Genomic DNA, 14,517 nt, shown 5'->3' with positions numbered 1-14,517 from the left:
TGTGGTTAATTTTTTGCACTGAAAATCTTGTGATTTTATTTTTTTTCTGGAGAATTGGGGGCCTTTTTCAATTGACACCTTTTTTTCCCCTTAGGATATTTCAAATCACTCTATAAAAATTTTAAAGAAATTAAAAAAAAAAAAAAAAAGAGTAATGATAGTAACAGTAGTTTGAAAACTATAACAATCCAAAAAAAGCAACCCCAAGAAAAACCTCATTGTATGCCTTTTCAAGAATTCCTAATTCTAAGGTTCCATGTTACAGCAACTCCATCCAAAATTAATTGCTCAGGGGGAGGGAGGGATTGTTTTGAGCGGGAAAAAAAACCCATCCAGATCAAAAAGCAAAATGCATCTTTTTGTTTACAACTGAAAAAGGGTCCTTGACGAGTGTTTTTTATTTTTTTATTCTATTATTATTTTTGGTGTTGTAATTGTTTAGACTGCTGTGTACGGTTTGCTGTTTGTTGAACCAACAGTGTGAAAACCTGCCAGCATGGATTGATATTCCGCATGACACTTTTCCACCAGAGTGGACCTTTTGCAGTTTCTAAGTTTCTTGATGTAATAAATCACCGAGTGTATAAGAAGAACCTGCTTGCTAGAAAGAGATAAGAGCTAATCCTTAATGATTAAGCATCCTACTTAAATGTCAAGCCTAGTCGGATCATGATTACATTTTTAAATAACTTTTTTTTTAAGAAATGTTAGCTTTATATTTAAAAAAAAAAAAAGTTTATTCCAACAGTCTTTTTTTTTATTTAACCTCCTGTAAATTGCCCATTCAAAGTCTTACTTTCTGACATCCACAAAGGAGTAGACGTTATTGGCAGCTATGACTCCACAGAAAGCTCATACACTGTCATAGATGGCACCTGATTAAAATGTAGAGCAATTCTTTCTCAATGCCTTTCACACCACAAAAACCCACAAAGCAAGATTGTGATCTGGCATTGTAAAGTGGCACTTAAAAATAATTAAAATGCAGCTATCTGCACATACATAGTGACACAGATTTACGTAGACATGCCCTAATATTATTTTGATTTATTATTATTATTATTGCTATTATTACTATTAGGAACAATTGTATTTTTCTCTATCATGATCGTGACTACCTTGCTCACTTTGGGTTTGATCCGGTTCTCACTGAAGTCAAGGGGAATCTTTCTGTTGACGTTAAGTGGGAGCAGAATCAGAGCCAATGCCTCCAAAAGAAAAACACCCAACCAGAAGCCCCATCCTGTCCCAATTGAAGGGAGAAGAAAACACCCATTACTTTCAACAGGAGCAGGATTGGGCCCAAAAGGACAGGCTTGTTTTGAATTTCATTTTCTTTTTTTTTTTTTAGGTCTTTACCCCACCCTGTCCCAAATACTCCCCCACCTTCCCTACTTCCCCCTCCCCTTTATGATTTAATTTGCAATGATCTTCTTCATTTTTTAGGGCAGCAGCTGAATGGGCCACATTTAGGAAAAAAAAAAAAATTATATATATTAAAAAAAAAACGGGAACTGTTGGATTACACCTTTGACATATCAGCAAATATCAGTCAAGCTGAAGACTTCAGACTTATTCTCTCTTTGATTGTTTAGACTGTAACATTTCTTCAAGAAAAGTATCACATCTGCTGACTTCGAAGGACATGCGCTTGAAAACAAACAAACAAACACATAAGTAAAATCAGAACAGGAACAAGATCAACCAGGATTTCTGAAGAGACACTGATATCACCACAGCGGCTTTTCTTCAAACAGGAGATGCAAACCTGGATGCTGACAAAGGAGTGCCTGTTTGCCACCAAGGATGCGGTTACCATGCGTGACCCATGGTAACAGTCACTGAGCATCTTTATCTGTCATTCCTTAGCTATATAGGGACCAAAGGACAAAACTTTTTACCGCAGACTTGTAGCTGTATGTAAAATACGGAAGTTCTTTCCTTTTCTCTGAGCTGTTCCTAAAACAGTTTTTGAGAGCGATTATATGAAATATGTAAAAATTAAAAAAAAAAAAAAATGCTTAAATGCTTTTAAAACGGCAAGATAATAGTTCTTTGATACTTTGGGAGGTTCTTTGGTTATACATTAATTAGAGTCTATGAAGCTTTCATATGGTTTTCTGTATAATACGTAAGGATCGCGCTGTTAAAGGCAAATAAGATGGATATCTATGAAAAGCAAAAAAAAAAATAAATAAATACATAAATAAATACATTAAAAGGCTTAGAGAAGAGAAAGGAAAGGTGGTAGATATTGAATGGAAAGCAAAAAAAGGTTTGTAAATGCTTCTAACTCTCCCCATTTAAAATCCTAATAGTTGTACAGAGTTTAAAAAAAAAAAAAAAAAAAAGAAAGTTTAAATTACCTATATAATAGAAAAAATTAGACAACATAAAAAATAAAAAAAGAAAAAAAATATAAAAAATAAAACAAAACAAAAAAATATTACATAGAAGTTAGCGTTAATGCTAAAAACAAAGATGTTGTAGAACTGTAATTTTTGTAGAGTTTAGATTGAGCATAAATTCCTACTCTGCCAATTGCTGTTGAATGCTGTTATTTATCAAGGAGATAAAGGAGATAAATGGCTATTTTGCCAGCTTTTTTAACTGCAAGCATTCCATCTATTTAAAAAATAAAAACAAAACTTCATTCTGTAGACAATGCAACAAAACAGCTGTCTTTTTATCAGATGTTAGTTCTAACTTGAACAACAAAACACAGCTAAACGCTTCATGTCTTCATGATCTGCTGTCTGCAAAATTCCCATCATCCTATGCTTCAGTAGCTTCCATATTTGCTCTAGAAACTTTCAGGGCAAGGTGTTAGCCTAGAACCTTAAACTTAAAAATAAATTAAAAAAAAATTAAAAAATGAAAAAAAAAAAGAAAAAAAGAGAAAAACAATAATAATAAAAAAAAGTAACACAAAGAAAAAGAAACCAAACAAGAAAATAAGATAAAAACACAATCTCTTTGAAGAATTTCTGAAACTGTTTACAAGGAATTTTGAAAAACAGGGGGATGTTTAAAAAAAAAAAAAAAAAGATGCTGGCTCTGTTCTTCTGTAAATAAATTTGCATATTTTGTAGGACTTTTAATTGTAATGATAGAGAAAAACAAGGAAAACTATTTAATGAAAGCACGATATTTATCTTTGCTAAATGACTTTAGAGCAGTTAAAAAATAAGACATTGCTTTAAAAAATCTGACTCAGAAAAAACAATGAATTATTTAAGAACACATATATTTTAAAGTATATCATATTTATTATAATTTATTTTCACAGTCTTAAAACTTGATTTACATCATTTTCACACTTGTTTGCATTGATTGAGCAGTGTGATAATTGTTTCTGATTCTTTATTTGGTTTTACTCTGTTTTAACGATCTTGTTTGTTCTTAGCATTTTTTTATCTCGATCTCAAACTTTCTTCCTTCCTCTTTCTTGTTCTTTTTAAATTTTACTTTGATTTTAATTACCTATTGGGCCTGATCTTACAGTCCTTACTCCATCAGAACTCCCACCGGGATATAGCGGGTATTTTGCTGGCGTAAGGACAGCCAGACTGAGCCCACAGCTAGTAAGTACAGATGTGTAACGCAGCTGCAGTTCCATACAACTGCTCTTTCACTCTCAATTCCCTAAAACTCCTTGTAATCTTCTGTAATTATTGAATGACGCTTTCCAGCTTAGCCCTAAATAAAGCACAGTTTAAAAAAAAAAAAAAAAAAAAAAAAAAAAAGCCGTGTTCTTTACTTCTTGATGGCTTTCCTTAATGTGTTTGCTTTGAGAACAAAATGAATCTATTTCAACTCTTTCATTAATATACATTGTTTGAGTATCAGAACAAATCCCTTTGTTATATAAAACATATCTCATTGGATTGAATTAATGACACTGTTTCATTTAATGTCTGCTTGATATTCCACTGTGGTTTACCTTAAACCTAGTAGGTTAGAAGATCAAATAATGGTACATACAAATTAGAGTCATTGTAGCTCCCATTTGAAGCCTGTTGTTTGACTTCACGCTCATGGTTTTTTCATGCTGATAAGTATAGAGGCCAAAGCTCAGGACATTGCTCCTTTTGTTGCTTTGGGACAACCTTGTGAAATTCAGCAGTCTCCAGAGACGAGGTTCAGTTTCTTCCTGAGTATCCCTCACATCTTGTCCTTTGAACGATTATGTTTCCCACCCTCTCCACCCCGTCGTAATGGCTGTACCAGATCAGCTGAGCTGAGTCTGGAGCTGAAATCAGGAGCCTTTGCATTTTCTTCCTGATTCTTACATCTGCATTTGAACGAGTTGCACCAGCTAAATCCACCTCTAAATGGGACTAATGGTGCTTGTCCATGATTTGAACTCCACAGATGGCAGGAGTTCTATTAGTAGAAACCCCTATTATTACTATTATGAGTTACTAATGTCTGTTCAGGGCTATAGAAACAAATGAAATGTAAATCAGGTGATGAATACAAGGAGGGAATGTGGTCAGTATTTTCTTTTCATCTGAAGGTACAGGTAAATACAGAAGAGCACATAAATCAACTCCATCTCTGCCTTCAGCAGAGAAGATGCTCTGTAGAGGGCTGAGTAGCCTAGAGATGAAGGAACTGGCCTCAAATGTGACAGAGCTGAAAAATGAAGGAAAACCCCACAACAAATAGGCTCAGATTCCCACAGTGTCACAGTAAAGGCAGCATTAAGGTGTTGCCTGATGCTCTTCCCTATTTCTCAGGCTGCCCTCCCCATTCTCACTTGTGACCCCCAAGCTCCTCAGAGCCCTTCCTTTTCACTCTGTCCCTGCAGTGGATTTGGGATTGTGAGGTGCACCTTGGTGTATCTGCAAGGAGATCACCACAGAGTCTGCATCCCTAGGGCGTCCAGCTGGGGACACCCCTGGCCACTGGGACAGAGCTCGGGGCTGTTGGCTGATGATTGTGAGACAAGATTTCACAGTCTGGTTTCAGGCACCCTGCAACACACAGAAGATATTATAACCAATGCTGGGAAACAACCACCTCCCAAGGGGAGGACAGAAAACACTATTAAAGCTGCCTCTATGGGCCAGGTCAGTACCCCTAAAAATATTTGACTTCACAGAGACACCATTGGGGTTACTGAATTGGGGAATCTGAATTGGGGAATCTGGCTGGGAGGACCAGCAGGGACAACCAGTGAAACAGGAGGAACCATGCATGGTCCTCACCTTTCTCTCAGCACTTTCCCCATGTGTTTATACTGCAAGCACTAAAAATGGGCAATTCTCCAAGCACAGTCCTCAAAAATGAAGGAGGCACCACAACACTATGAGCCCGCAAGAGGTTCACTTACATGGGTGTGCTGGGGAATAATGCACTGCTGTGACCACACTGCTGCCCGAACTCAGTGACGTTTGCTTGCCACGCTCAACAGTTTGGCTATGGCAGAGACACAGACTGAAGCAGGATGGCCTGACACACAAATGTAGATACGGCCTTATGGTTGATTTAAACACTGTTCCCTGGGCTGTCCAAACATACCAGTCTTGTTGTAAGGTTTAATTGCTGGTCATACAGAGACTCCATGCTTCTTTCCATAGGAAGTTCACCCGTTCACGTTGTAGGTGTTACAAATTGAAACAAATAAAGCTTTGTATCATGGGCCTGTTTCACTATAGGACTGTATTCTTGGGCAGGCAAATAGCCAAAGAAAAACCCTGATATGAAACAATGAAACTGAGGAGGACAAGTCAACCCGAAAGCCTGTAGCTGCCTGCCCACCTGCACTAGGGTTCAGCAGACCAGGAACACTCTATTACAGAGGTTCAAAAAGCCACTGGCTGTTTGATGCTGACTCCTCTCTCTTATATGTAGCTGGTAAATTACATCACATGAAACCAAAGGTTTATTAAAGGTCAAACATCCATCCTTCGCCAAGGTGCTCCATGACACCAGCATGATTACAGTAAACTGCAATCCCATCCCTATGAATAGCCAGGGGCAACCTTTGGTACAAGTACAAGGCAGGGTTTGCAGTCATTTTTTCTGGAGTCCCACAGAGACACCTCAACCACTAACCACATTTCTGTGTCTTTAAGAAAGCAGCAAATCCCTTCCTGGAGTGGTTTTTCCATATCAGCATTTCCTGACATAGCCACAAAAACATTTTCCTTGCAGAGACAAGAGGAAACAATTCCTATTCCCCACTTCCACTTCATCCTCACTCCAGGCAGATGTCCATTAGACAATTTTCTATTATTAAGAGATGTTCTGGGCTTTGAATAAGACTACAGAGCTCTGCCTGTTTCCCCTTCATGTACCTATTAATAACATTGTCACACAACTTGGAAATGTCTTTGTAAAGCAAAGTGAGGGCTCTACCACCTTGAATATTCCAGTTTCCAACAGCACATCTCTCTTGGTCCTGAATACACCAGGGCAGTGACCCCCGGCATGGGTCTAGAAGCACACAAGGTGTTTGCATTTGTGGTCCCAGGAAGAACTCACACATCACAGGGTCCGGCAGATGGGGAAATATGTGTCACTGGGTGCTTCAGTACAAGGTGCAAATGCTGCCCAAGCTGCTTGCAGAAGCCTGTGCACACCACCACTTGGAGAAGGAATTTGCTGATGTGGTTGTCTAGCAAGGTCCCTTAGTCTTTCGAAACTACCTAACTTGTCCTACCACTTTTGAGCCAAAGAAACAGGAAAAGGCCACAGTCTCAAGTTAGCCAGCTGTGCAGTCTGAAAATGCCTTTTGGAATGGCACTGCTGTCCTAATTATTGAGGAAACCCACCCTTAGAAGAGGTTGCAATCCCATAGCTTCTCTCTCACTACAGTAAGGACTCACAATAGAGCAAACACGTCCCCAAAAAACCTTCATAATGTACCAAATAAGTGCCTTTGTTCTCCATCTGTTAAGGGAATGAGGTCACTCTGGTGTAACATAGAAACATAGAATAGTTTGGGTTGGAAGGGACCTCTAAAGGTCATCCAGTCCGACCCCCCTGCAGTGACCAGGAACATCTTCAACTAGATCAGGTTACTCAAACACCTGTCTCTTTCCACACTTGCACTCACCACTGGTATTGTACAAGCTTTTTTTAGTGTCCACCCAACCTTAAATGTTCCCACATTGCTGTTGAGTAACCATTATATCACTATTACTGGTAAACACACAATGGGTTCTCATGGCAACAAACACCTTGGTAGCACACATACTGTCACCCTGGCATTCATAAACCATCCTGAATTCTGGGTCTTCATCTGATAAGTTCTGAACTTGACATGGACCACCTCAAGTGAGCTCAGACTGGAGAAGGAGGTGCCCTTCTCCTGTAAGCAGCAGCCTCAAGCTGCACAGCACATTCACATGAGATACAATAAGCACGGGTTCAGATTCCTCATCTGTCCAGTTGAAAGCTGCAAATTGTACCCTGAGCCTCTCGTGAGACAGAAGATGGCCCTGATTATACAATCATTGAGCAGTCCAGGGAGGTATTTGCAACTCCTCTCCTTGATCTGCCTCATTTTGTTTAAAAGGTGGAAACAGGAGGGGAAACAGGGAGTGAATGACTCCATTACCTCTCCTAGGAGACCCAGGCTCCTAACACTGCTCCCAGGAACATGACATACATTGTACAGCACAGAGGACACCTCGATGGGAGAAGGGGGCACAGAGTCCCCTCTTGGTACACCTTAGTCTGCTGCTCAGGGCACTCTCCTGGGGCACAGGCAGTGCTGAGTTGCAGCTATTGCCTTCAGCTCTTAAAAAGAAGAGATACAAACACACAAATTTTCTGGCAGCTGGTGAGTGGGTGGGTTAACTCTCCCCAGTGCGGAGCCACAGCATGACATCCCAAAAATGGGTGCCTCTCCTCCTCAGAGAGACAGCGGCCCAAAATTTCTCCTCACCTTTTGAGGCAGATCAGAACACACGTTTTGCATTTCCCATACAGAGAAAGAAAATGCAATTGCCTGATTCAGTATTGTGAGTCCTACCAGATATCAAAGCACCCACAAATTAGTCATCATGGCTGTGATTCCTCCTTTGTGAGGGTAAGGGAGACGATTCCGCTTCAGTAGCTACAGAACAGACTCCAAAACTGGAACGGTTGTCAGAAGGCACATTGCACACAGATCCTCCTACCAGCTCTTACAAGAAAAGATTACCTTCTTTCAGCTAGAACAAAGAGCTATTAAATGAGACACTAGGCCTAGGCAGTACTGGTGAACCATCTGCCGTCACATGTTAGACATTAGCAATATCTTTTTTAAGCCAAGCCAAGGAAGCCCCCAGCCATGGTTACAACAGCATATAAGCAACGATGAAAAGTGTCAGCCCAGTTTTTTCTTTGTTTATCTCCTTTCGCTTGGTCTGTTCTTTTATTGCTGCTTTCTGTAGCACACCGGAGCACATGAATGTCACACAAAAATCATCAAACTAATGCTTTGCATCATATTTCATACAAATGCACTGGAGTTGGCTCTGGGTAGCAGCCTGGTTCGGTTTGAGGGCAGGCAATCAGGGGACTGATGACAGACACTTGTCCCTCTGCACCCAACTCTCCGAACCCCAAGGGCCAGCTATTCAGAACATCTGCATTACTGTTCTACAGCACAAATGCCAAAACCAAAGGGGATCCGAATCCCTCTGTTAACAAGCAGCAAGCAGTTAAGTTTAGGATATGAGAAGAAACATGAGATTAGACTGAGACATGCAGCAACCTGAGAAGACCATACCAGCCCTATGTGTGGGACCAGTTATTAACCTCGTCTATCCAGTTTGAGGTCCCCATTCAGGAGGGGTCTGGTGGGTCGATGTCAAAAAACCCTGTTCTGATGATCATGTTGCACAGAGCAATCCAAGCCAAAAAAGGATAAAGAGCTAGAGAGATACCTGGCTCTGCAGATTAAGCTCTGCAGCTTAAGTAGAAGTTGTCCTATATGAGGCTTATTTATACCTTCCAGTTTCCAGCCCAAAAGCCTGATCTTAAAGCTTTACTAAGTAAATATTTTCTCTCCTTGACTACCAAGCTTTTGCAGTGCCAGGAGAGAGCTGAGTTTGGGTGAAATACTGGACATTTAAGGTGTTTTATTCTCCTAGAGGTAGGGAATCCACGTGAAGCAACACACTTGCCTGCAAGACTTACAGTCCAGATCCAGTTTAATCGGAGACTGGGGAATTTTTCCTTCCATAAAGGGGCTGATACCACCAAATGCTGAATTTTAGGAAGGGTTTTCATCCATCAGACTTAAAGAAGCCCTCCTTTTGCACTAACTGTAAATGGTGAAGAAACATGTGTAGAGATCTGTGTAGCTAAGGTGAGAGGACAAGTTTGGCCTGACTGGGCCTTGCTTTGCTGGTCATTAGTGGTAGCTGCTTGCCCTCCAGCTGGTCAGAAAGCCTTCCTACATTAAATCTTTTGATGGTCCTGGATCAGAGAGGTCTATGTCACTGCTCATTAGCCCCACTGGTGTTTCTGTTGCATTTTTAGCAGAGATACCAGGAAAAGAGTGAGACCTCTGACATCAGGGAGGCTGAGAAGGAGTTAGCTAGCTGGTTCCAAGTGCATCCCACAGTGGACCCACAGCCCATAGCCAAACAGCTGAAAACTCCCCCACTGGCACACACAGAAAGGAGGGGGGCTAATAATGCAGAAGAATGGAAGCTTGCAACAGCAAGGACCAGCAGGAGGATGAGACTTCTCCTGAAGCCTGAGGTGTCCTTGCAGAGCCACTTCATGGCTCTACAGACTCAAGAGGAAAGGTCTGTCACATCAGAAGAGATGCTGGAGCTGAGCTAGGCAGCTGACCTCCCTGTGTAACAACCAGAACAAATGGGAAAATGCAACAGGTGTTGGTGGTAGGTGACTCTCTTCTGAGGGGTTTAGAAGCACTATTTGACAAGCTGACATACTGATACACTCTCTAGAGATGTGTGGGGCTCACTGGGGACTTATATCAGGGTTGTCACCAAGAGACTATCAACACTCATACAGCCCACTGCTGTTGTTTCACACGGACACCTGTGATACAGCCAGGAGCAATCTGGGGAGTATCAAGAAGGACTACAGAGCCCTGGGAGCAGTGGTAAGGGATTCTGGAGTGTAGGTATTTTTCGTCAGTCCTTCCAGACAAAGGGAAAGAGTTTGAAAGGGCCAGTCAAATATGGAGAATTACTAAATGGTTACAGCACTCGTGCCACAGCCAGGAGTTCAGCTACTTATACCATGGGATTCACTTTGAGAAACCTGGTCTACTGTGGGTTGATGGGGTCCGTTTGCCAGAGAAGGGGAAGAGCATCTTCAGTCATAGGCTTGTCAAGCTGGTGAAGAGGGCTTTAAGCTAAAGTTGCTAGGGGAGGGGAACCTCAATCCATTCCACTCCTACCAGTTTGATGTCAGTGCCAGCAACAGATGTTCAGGACCTGGAGAAGGATCACAGGTCAGCAGGAAAGCACCTGAAGAGTGGCACAAAGTAATTCCAACCACTCCAGCCAGTAGATTAGCTTCTTTAGGGACCCAACTTAAATGCCTCTGTGCAAACACACACAGCATGGGGAATAAACCAGAGAAGTTGGAGATATGCACATGCCAGCATGGCTGTGATCTTGTTGGCATCCTGGAGACACAGTGGGATTGCTCCTGTGACCGGAGTGTTGGAAAGGATGGACACAAGTCCTTTAGGAAGGACAGCCAGGGGAGATAAGGGGATGTGTTGCCCTCTGTGTCAGTGATCACCTGGAGTGCATGGAGCTCCACCTGGGATGGATGAGCCAATCGAGAGCTTATGGGACAGGATTGAAGGGAGGGCAGAGAGAGGTGACGTTATAGTGGGGGTCTGCTACAGGCCACCCAACCAGGGAGACTGAGTAGATGAGACCTTCCATAGGTAAATAGGAGCAACTTCACATTCACAAGCCCTAGTCCTCATGGGGGACTTCAACCACCCCAATATCTGTTGGAGGGATAACACATTGGGGCATAAGCAATTCAGGAGGTTCCTGGAATGTGTCAATGATTCAGCGCTGGGGCCTCCAATATAAAAACAACATGGACATGCTGGAGCAAGTCCAGAGGAGGGCCGCGAAGATGATCAGAGTCATGACCAAGCACTACACCTGGCTGAATTAGGAAACATTTCACTTTGGTGGGGATGGAAACCACTAAGTTTCAGCTAGGAGGTAACAACTGAGAGAAGCCAAGTGCAGCAGGAAGTAAAACAGATTGGGCATGGTTTGTACTTATCATATGAAATGGCCTCTGAGAGTCCACATGTGGTCAGATTTTGTATACTGAAGAGAAGTGCTGGAGTTTCTGTGCACCTCTTCCCTGAGCTGAGCTGTAGCAATTCCCAGCCAAGAAGCTTGAGGTGCTTTAAGACAAGAAGACCACATGTTCACAGAGAACCGGTTTCAGGACTGTCAGTCTGGCTTCTCTCCTTGTCCAGAAAAGTAATTTCAAAGACAAAGACAGATATAGACCAGTTCAATAAAACAAAACTGGAATATGAGCCAGAGGGGCATTTATTGCTCGTTCTCACCTGGTAAGAACAGAAATTATATGGAACAGAGACTCTGAGAGCTTCAGCCATTTGACTGCATGACTGAACTGTATGAAGTGACTTATGTGGAGACAGAACAGGTGTGACAGTGGCATGGATAACTGGGTGTGTAAAATAGCTAACGAAGCTCTTCTATGACCTGCCCTGGTCACTGTGAAGTTGCACAATTTTCATGGTAACTAGAAATGCAAATGAAGGAGGCACTCTGCTCCTCAAGTTTTTCCAGTAGTTGGTGTGAAGCTCCACCCAGGTTTTTGTAAGTGGTGTTGTCAAAGCCATCCAGCAATGGCATCTTTCTGCAAATACAAAGTTAATAGGAACATTTACAACTGCTTTCAGTGAACACCTTACAAAAGTCAACATGAAACTGCAATTTTGTTCCAACATAAAGGTCATTTAGCATTGGATACAGGCATTTTAGTGTGTCAAAAGAATATCCTGTCCCAACATGCCCATCTTTTACCCAAGAAAAATCATTATTAGTGTGACAAGTTGTAATAGACAAACAGCTATGCTCTGCCATTCTTCTGTGTGAAAAAACCCTTTAGCCCCTTACTTTATCAGGTCTGAAGTCATTCCTTTAGCAATAAGATCAACAGAAACCTCCGCATTTTTCTTCGAAGAGTTAAATTATTTATGAGCTTTGAAAATAATCCCACTTTGTCTTCTCGCCCTGGTTTTGCATATATACATGTCTTTTTTCCATGTCGACCCCTGTGAATTCTTCAGCTAAAATATGCATTCATTAGAAAAACATTTCAGGGTGTTTTTTTCTCTCCTCTTTATCTACTAGTTTGAATATGTTGTAAACTTGATTAATGTTGCCTTCTAATCTCTTTTTTTTTTTTTTTTTCTAGAGAGAACACCTGGAGCTCTTTTAACCTGCCTCAAATAAAAAATAAAGCCCAAAAGCCAAACAACCCAAGTTGCAATGTCACACACTTTCACAACCATTTCCTTTCCCTGGTGCTCCATTTCTCCTCTTATAAAAGGGCGGACACATGGGCAAAATTTTTGTCAATGAACCTACAGAGCCATGGATTTCTTCTAAAGCCCCCTTCCTTCTGGTCCTAGTAACCCGCTTAGTTTCTAGCCCCTCTCTGACTAGAATAGTTTAGGGAGATTTATGACAGTAATTCTTCCGGTTCCTTTCACAATGTGTTTTCCGCTATTCCCGTCTATCGCTCTGCCAACATGCATCATTTATTTAATACCAGTCAGTAGCCACATTAAACCTTTTTTGGTTTTTTTTTTTGAGGACACTTCCTCCTGTACCTGGGGAAATTGTGCAGGTAAATAAAGCCTGAGCCAACAGTCTTGGACCTGCCTTTTCTGCCTCCATCCAAAGCTTTCCATGGGCATCAATCATCCTTGAACTAGGATTCTTCTCATTTTAATTATGCTAATACGGCCATAATTTCATTCTCGTTAACAGCAATTGAGTTTCAGTCTCCGCAGATGCTGGAGCTGGACAGTTACCAAACCACATGCCATCTTGAGAGGAGTGTATGGACCAGTGCTTAGCCTATGGCAGTGTTACTCAGCACTGTTTCTGGGTTGCATCACTTCCCTTCACCCGTTCATGAAATGACATATGCCTTTGCCTCATATTGATTTTGAGGTTTACAAAGAAGGTTTTAAGAAATGCAATAACAAGTCCATTGCCCAACTAGCTCATTTTTGTTAAATTACGACCTTGCCTGCTTTGGTAACTTCAGGTGAAGGCTATAGAGGAAATATGTTGTTGATTTAAAGTGCTCTCTCTTCACAAGCAGCCACATGGAGAAGACAGGGGATGAATACAATTTGCACTAGGAGATGTTTCATTTCGATACAAGAAAGAATTTTTTTACAGTGAGAACAATCAATCACTGGAACAACCTCCCCAAGGATACGGTAAAGTCACTGAAGGCTTTCAAGGTTTTTCAATTGGACAGGGTGTTAGATAATTTCATCTAGGCTCCTTTTCCCATGAAAGGTTGCACCAGTTGATCTTTCGAGGTCCTTTCCAACGTGGGATGTTCCTTTATGCTATGATTCTGTGATTGCTGTAGATGTGCAGAGATCTATGGGTATGTTACTGCCATAGACACTACTCCTCTGAATTTCCACAACAGGGCAAGTACAGAACCCAAATCACGGCAATGTTGAAGGAAAAGGACCTCGGTAGTTTTCTCATTCAGACTTCTATGGAAAGCTTGTCTGCCTGTCAGCCATGTCCCTCGTTACCTCATGTTAAAAAAAAAAAAAAAAAACAAACTATGAAAGTCTATACAGGTAGATTTGCACAACTGCAACTCTATCTGTATAGGGGGACAAGCACCCAATGCAGCTCTCTCCTCACCATTGTCCAGCCTGGTAGATCTGCCAGGATTTACTGTATCTCATTTCTGGATTGTGTTTCTTTTCAAGGAAAACCAGTGTGCGTAAGGAGGCTAGCAGGCACAAAGTCATTTACCCAAAGCAATATTGGGGTGTACAGAGGGACAAGGACTTCAGTGTAAACTGTGGGGAACAATTCTGCCTTTCCACCCAGTGGAGGAGAGGTTTCCCACATGCACAACAGATAGCTTATCATTGCCTGCCCTCATCAGGCCAAGTCCAGCCATACTACCTGTGAATTGAAGCCAGGACATGTTGCCTGCACAGCCCGGATACTCGAACTCATTTCTAAGCTGAGAGAAGGGTGACTTGAGGAACTGTTGCTTCTCCTTGGCTGATACACAGAGCTTCAACTTAGACCTGGCAACAGGTCAAAAATCAGTACAGCATAAACCAACTGTACCAGTCCTGCAGGAAGGGTCTGACATTGTGACTTCAAGCATGAAGAATTATATTACATGGATTCAATGAGGTTTTTTTATGCTGAGTACAAAGTCTGGTACAGCTTCTAGAAATTATTATATATTATTGCAGATTCTGGGCTGGAGAGCACATTCAAATCTCTTCAGTAGATGATATCTGAC

At 41.6% G+C, this 14,517-nt stretch overlaps 1 protein-coding gene across 11 annotated transcripts in view; it reads left to right on the top strand.

The window, feature by feature from the left end:
* The window catches only part of CELF4 (CUGBP Elav-like family member 4), a 721,430-nt gene extending 708,917 nt beyond the window's left edge, over positions 1–12,513 (top strand). For 9 of the 11 annotated variants that reach the window (XR_011736445.1, XM_065860489.2, XM_065860486.2 and 6 more), the window contains one exon: positions 1,447–2,896. The gene's annotated coding sequence lies outside the window, so the exon portion shown is untranslated. Of the gene's footprint in view, positions 1–1,446; positions 2,897–12,408 lie in introns of those variants that run through there. The other 2 variants (XM_071802133.1, XM_065860479.2) reach the window with 2 other exon arrangements.
* Positions 12,514–14,517: the final 2,004 nt, after the last annotated feature.

This window comes from Patagioenas fasciata, chromosome Z, assembly GCF_037038585.1.
Source record: "Patagioenas fasciata isolate bPatFas1 chromosome Z, bPatFas1.hap1, whole genome shotgun sequence".
NCBI classification, from domain to species: domain Eukaryota; kingdom Metazoa; phylum Chordata; class Aves; order Columbiformes; family Columbidae; genus Patagioenas; species Patagioenas fasciata.
The sequence above is the reverse complement of the archived record's forward strand: the minus strand, read 5'-3'. Positions and strand labels throughout refer to the sequence as shown.